The sequence below is a fragment of the Pteropus vampyrus genome, unplaced genomic scaffold (assembly GCF_000151845.1).
Source record: "Pteropus vampyrus isolate Shadow unplaced genomic scaffold, Pvam_2.0 Scaffold388, whole genome shotgun sequence".
NCBI classification, from domain to species: Eukaryota; Metazoa; Chordata; class Mammalia; order Chiroptera; family Pteropodidae; genus Pteropus; species Pteropus vampyrus.
The window spans coordinates 230,284-236,743 of record NW_011889169.1 but is presented as its reverse complement, the minus strand read 5'-3'; the positions used below and the strand labels follow the sequence as shown (position 1 = coordinate 236,743).

General features: G+C 46.4%; 1 long non-coding RNA gene across 1 annotated transcript in view; it reads right to left on the bottom strand.

The window, feature by feature from the left end:
• Positions 1-34: 34 nt before the first annotated feature.
• Positions 35-6,460, bottom strand: part of LOC111731617 — a 7,830-nt gene continuing 1,404 nt past the window's right edge. The window contains exons 2-3 of the long non-coding RNA XR_002777236.1: positions 2,287-2,532; positions 35-279 (exon numbers count right to left, since the gene is read on the bottom strand). This is a non-coding gene — a long non-coding RNA (uncharacterized LOC111731617). The remainder of the gene's footprint in view (positions 280-2,286; positions 2,533-6,460) is intronic.

Here is a 6,460-nt window from a genome sequence, read left to right as displayed (position 1 = left end):
TTGGGCGCTGCGGTAGAGACGCGGGGCTCCGAATCTCCGCCGGGGGGCGCCTCGCCGCCTCTTCTCCGCCGCGTGGGGTCCCGGGAGTGGAAGCGCCCGGGCCGGCTGACTCAGGGTGAGTCTGCAGGTTGTGGGATAGGAGGGCGCAGGCGACACACAGTCGGGGGTGACTCAGGCCCGCGGAGTTAGGAGTGGGTGTGGCCGGACCTGCTGAGCGAGGATGAGTTGGCAAAACCCACAGTACTTGGTGGGGCCGTTGGAGCTTTAGCGATAACAGCCCTGGAGGTGATAATAATACCAACAATAGTAAAACTAAATCTGGTGCTGTGTCAGACACTGTTTAAACACTTTGCATGCACATCAACATACTGAAACCTCAAAACAACCCTTCAAGGTAGGTATGAGTGTTATTCCCTTTTTTTATTAAAAAAATATTATTATCATCGTTATTATTATTATTCCCTTTTTACAGATTAGGAAACTGAGTCATGGTGATTTGCCCAAGGTCATGGAGCTAGGAAGTGGCTGAAGCAGGGTTCAAATCCAGGCAGGCTGACTCCAGAGTGCGCTCTCTACTCCACAGCTGGCTGAGTCTGTTCAGCAAAAGCAACTGTCACAAGGAGCCTTCTGGAATCATGCTGCCAGAGTGTGGGCACTGCCCTCACATTCCACGCTAACTGCCTCATCGCATCCACTAGGAAGTAGATGTGGTTATTGAACTGCTTTTCCAAGGTACAGAAAATGAAAATCTGGTCATCTGAGCCCAGAGCTCTGGGCCACTTAACTATAAACACCTGCTTACAGATGTGGACACTGAGGCTACCGGGGTGGAGTGGGGGGGGGATGGGGGGTGGTGGTGATGACTTAGGTTCAGACATGCTGACTGCCAGCCCCACTCTATTCCATTCAAAACCCTCTGTCCCTTGGGCCCATGTTCAACGCCCAGTGTCCTCTTGAGCCAGGGGGAGGTAGGCAGAGATTCCTGGTTTAAATTCTAGGTGTTTGTCAGCATCTTTTTCAAAATTAGGACTTTGGTACAGATTGGCCTGGGTTCAGGTCCCATCTGGCCACTCCCTAGCTGTGTGTTCTCAGGCAAGTTGCTTAACCTCTCTGAGCCTCGGCCTTCCTTCTGTTCTGTAAAATGGTTGCGGGGGCTCTCAAAGATAATGGCTGATGGCAGGCAGGGTGGGAGAGTAAATCAGCGCTTACAGAGGTAACCAAGGAAGGTGACTAGTTTTATGAATACCCATAGTGCCGAAGGAGAGGCCATATTTGTCTGAGGCATCAGGAAAGACTCTCTGTAAGAATGACATTCTAACTGGAAAATGGTCCTGTAGAGGGAGAGGAAAGAAATCGGTGATGGTTTAGGGTGTAGACTCTAGAATCACTCGAATCGCATGGATTCAAACCTAGCTCCACCACCTACTAAGCTGTGTGACCTGGGGGCAGGGGAGAGGTTACCCAACTCCTCTGGGCTTCAGTTTCTTCTCTGGATTGCCAGAAGAGAGTAAATGAGAATAACATATTAAGTGTTTAGAAAGGTACTGGCACTAGAAAGTGCATGACTAAAAGGTAGATATGAATCCCATTACGGCTTCAGAAGCAGATTGAGCAAAAGCAGGGAGGTGGGACAGGCATGTGTGGTTCGGTTCTCCTTCTCCCCCTGGTTGGCATCTGCTGTGGGGAATGCATAGCTGCCCTCTCAGCTGGAGAACACTAGAGATGGTAAACACTGTGGGTAGGGGTGCTGCTGCATGGACCAGTTACTGACCTTTTCTGAACCCTTAGCAAAATGGGGTAATGCTGCCCATTTTCTGAGTATGAATCGAGAGGATGCACATAATAAGTGCTATGTGAATTGTGTGATACCCATTTTGCTGTTGAAGATGAGTTCTTCCATGTTGGGTTCTTAGTCTCTTGCAAACCTTAGAATGCTGAGGCCATGATGAATTTCATGTGAACCTTTCCCTTTCTGCAGTTCCAAAATATAACCCCTGTGAGCACATAAATCATACTTTGTTTCTGGAAATAGAATTGATACCCACTCCTCAACCTCAGAATCATTAAGAATTACATCAAGAGGGAATTTGTCCCTTCTAGAACCACTTCCTCATTACAGGAAGTAAGAAGAAGCAGGAGAACAGCTTCTGGAATGGAAAATGGAGATCTGACCTGAATCTGTCATCATAGTATGCCCAGTGAGGCACCCGCTCCTGGTATCAAGTTCTATATGTTAAGATACCCATGGTTCAACTCAAAATAGCTTAAGCGTTGAGATTTATTTACCTCTGAAGGTGTTTGAAGGTAGGTGTATCTATGGTTGGTAAAGAGGTAGCTGAACAATGTCATCAAAGCTGGAATCAACTGGAGGTGACTTCACTTGCATGTCCGGTGGGAGGACCTGCCTGTCAAACAGAACACCTCCATCTTCTTATATCATCATGCCCTGTGTTTGGTTTTTATCCTCAGGCTTGCCCCTCATGGTCCCAAGATGACTGCTGTAGCTTCAAACATCACATCACTGTACAAAAACTTTCAAAGGTAGAAGTTAGGATATCCCTTTGTGCCTCTTTTTAAGGGTAAAGATAGGTTTACTAACCACTGCCTACCCTCCTACCCCCTTGCCCGGGAGCCTTTTCCTCATGTCTCACTGGCAATGGTATCACATGTCTTTGCCTAAACCAATCTCTGGCAAGCAGAGTGGAATTACCATGATTGGCTTAGCTCAATCAGTCAGCACTCACCTCTGAGTTTAAGACTCTGAGCTTAAGTGCACTGAAGTTCATGGTTCCTGATCCTTGAACTGCACTGGCAAGGCCTGGTAGCTGCAACCTAGTTTTTCTCTGAGGAACCTCCTTACCCTGCTCTTAGGACTGTGGTTGGTGGGGCAGACCCTATGGTGGGGCCTGGGGGCAGTGATGAGGAAGGAGGACTTGACCAAGCCTGCCCAATCAGTAATTGCATTATATTGGCCTGTCTGTCCCTAAAACAATGAGACTGAGACTTAAGCTTCTTGTTGGGATTAAAATGAGGTACCTTCCACTTGGTCTAATGAAAGTACAGAGCTGGCAGCTGGAGAAATTTGGGGATCTACACCATATCCTTGTGTTTTAGTTTGGATTCTCCCCAGAGTAGACCCTGAGACAAGGACTCGTGTGCAGGTAGTTTGGGAGATGTTCTGGTTACTATTGCTGGAGAACAAATGACTCCAAAATTTAGTGACATAAAACAACCATTTTATTATCCTCATAGATTCTGTGGGTTAAGAATTCAGACAGGGCACAGTGGGGACTGCTTGTCTCTTCTCTACAATGGCTGTGCCGTCTGCTGGGAGGTGATTCAACAGTTGGGGGTGACTTGATGGCTGGGGTTGGAATCACCTGAAGGTGACTTCACTTACATGTCTGGTGGGTGGTACTGCCTGTCAGCCAGAACACCTGTCGTTTGGCCTCTCTAGGTAGCTTCTTCATAGCATGATGGCTGGCTTTTAAGAGCGAATGTCCCAAGAGAACCTGGCAGAAGCTTCATGGGCTTTTCCAGTCACGTCTTGGAAGTCATATCACATAATTTCTGCAGCATTTTACTTGCAGGAGCTGTCACAAACCCCCATCCCCACCACCAAGCTCAAGGGAAGGGACAGAGACTCCGTGTCTTAATGGGAGGAGTAGCAAGGTTCTAAAATAGCTTATTGTGGCCAGGAACATTAAAATCTTACATTCCTCTACCCCTACCATGTTCTAGCCTATTTCTACAGCTTGGTTTAGGGTTCTGCTGTGTTGCTTGGTTCCATTCTCTCCTTTTCTTCTCCATCTCTTCTTTGTCTCCTCTATCAACCCCTAAGTTCCTGTACTTACTTTAGGCAGAAAGTTTGCCTCTTTCTTCTGCGGCTTCAGTGCCTGCTGAACATTTCCTTGGGGTCTTGAGGCAGCTTCGCACTTAAACTGCTTCTCCTCCCAGTTACAAAATGACTGCCAGTGCCAACTGGGGCAACCTTTCTTTGTTCTTGTCTCAGCTTAGGCTACTATAATAAAATTCCATAGATTGGGTAGCTTAAACAACAAACATTTATTTCTCCCAGTTCTAGGGGCTGTAAGTCCAAGATCAAGGGACTGGCAGATTTCGTGTCTGGTGAGGGCCCATTTCCTAGTTCCTAGATGGTCCTTTTCTTGCTGTGTTCTCACATGGCGTAGGGTCGAGAGAGCTCTTTGGGGTCTCTTAATATAAGGGTGCTAACTCCATTCATGAGGGTTCCTCCCTCATTACCTAATCACTTCGCAAACCCTATGCCCAAATACCACCACATTGGGGGGTAGGATTTCAACATATGAATTTTAAGGGGGGCACAACCATTCAGTCCGGAGCAATTCACACCCAGAAGAGAAAGAGAACCTCTGCCCCAGAGATCATGGAATTAAAGCTTTTCTCTTCAGTCCAATTGGGCTAGCTTGAGTCACAGGACCACTTGAGATTAATAACATTCTCCAAGTACCTGCTATGAGCTGAGCTGCTTAAACATGGGTGCTGGAACCTGTTACCTACTGGGATGACTGTAATTGGCTTAGAGGAGACCAATCAGCCACATCCCAGGAGTCAACCTCTTCTGAGCCGCCTGGATGGGTTGGGTGAATGTCTAAATAAATGGTAGGTTTGTTAATGAGGAAAAAGTGGAGCAAAGGCTTGGGTGTCAGTATCAGGTCTCCTTGTCCAGCTTGTGATTTCAGCCTAAGTTGTGGTGGGAAGTTTTGTGCAAGCCAGGACTCACCTAGCACTGCCAATTTCTCAGCCCAAGCTTCCTATGCATCCACATTTTTCATCCCCGCGGAGCTCCATTCATACACAAGCACATCTCAGATGTTTAGGGTGTTCACTGATGGAGACAGGAGCTGATGAGTAAAAGCTAGTCTTCCATTGTCACAGATGGGCAGTTGTGAGAGGCATTCCAGACCATGTGGGTCTTTCTGGACCCTTCTCAGAGACCAGAAGTAACCAGCCCCATTGTTATAGCAGTGACCTCACTAATGTACCCTCTGTCTCATTCTTCTTGCCCCCTCACTCATGCTTCCTGGAACCACCTCCCTAATAAACTGCCTGTATGCAAGTCTCAGACTGCTATTGGGGAACCAAAACTAAGACAAAGGGGGAATGTCGTGGGTCATCCCCAATAATATTGCACATTGCCTGAGTTAAAATTACATCTTATTAGATGTATGACTGTGGGCCAGTCACCTATCTGTGCCTCAGTTTCCTAACCTGCAAAATGGCCATAATAATGGCACCTAAGAGATGAGGTAGATAAAATCCTTAGAACAGCGCCCAGTCCATTGTAACTTCTAAATAAATATTAGCTGTTTGATTACATTAATAATAGATCTTGAAGGTCTTTCTGTGTTTGCACTTCCAGACTAGTCCCAGTTTATTAGACAAGACTCTTGTTTGCAAGTGAAGAAAGCCAATGTGCATTAGCTTGATAAAAATGGGAACATTCGGCTACTTGCTTGAATTGGGTATGGGGGTGAAGCTAGGGGAGCTGCTCCATAGTCACTAGGGGCATAGGCCCTTTCTATCTGTCTACTTCATTTTAGAGTAGGGTTTTCTCAGAGTCACCTTCTGGATTGTTGCTGAAGTGCCAGCCTGGAAAGAGGTGGAGAAATAGAAAGATAAAAGGATATGACCCCCTCCTTTTTAGATGCTGCCTCAGAAGTTACATACAACATTTTCTCTCAATGTCATTAGCCAGTTTGGTCACATGGTCACCCCTGGCTGCAAGGGCACCTGGGATATATAGTCTTTATTCAGTGAGGCCATATGCTCAGCTAAAATTGGAGTTGTCTTACTAAGGAAAGGGAGGATGGCGATTGATAAGTGGTTAGCAATCTGAGCCACAGCTCTCAGGTTACAGGTCTTATGACTCAGAGAGAGAGAGACAGAAAATTTCCAAGTTCTAGTCAGATGACCACATCTGAACTGATCAGCTATGGCCCTGAGGGTCAGAGATTTTTTTTTTTAAAGCATAGTTGATTATGGCTTAAGTATATGTTGTTCATTAAAAAATAATTATTGGTCATCTGCCATTGGATAGGCATTGTGCTAGACCCAAGGGATTTAATGATGAGCAAAAAGAGACTTCAGTCTCTGCCTCATGAAGCTTATAATCTAGTGGGGGAGACAGAGAATGACCAAATAATTACACTGGTTAATGGAAAAGTATCCATTGATGGTAAGTGCTGAGAATGAAGAGCATGGGGTCCCTGAGGAAGTGACCACCCAGCTGGGAGATGAAGGATGGAAAGGCATTAACTAATGAAGGGTGGTGGCGATGGCAGTGCAGATGGAGTATGTTACTGGCAGAGAGAACAGCTTATACAAATCTTCTGTGGCAGGAGGGAGCAAACTTGCTAAAAGAGGCAGCTATAACTCAAAGAGCAAAGGGCACATGGTTGAAGATTGAGATGGAGTGATG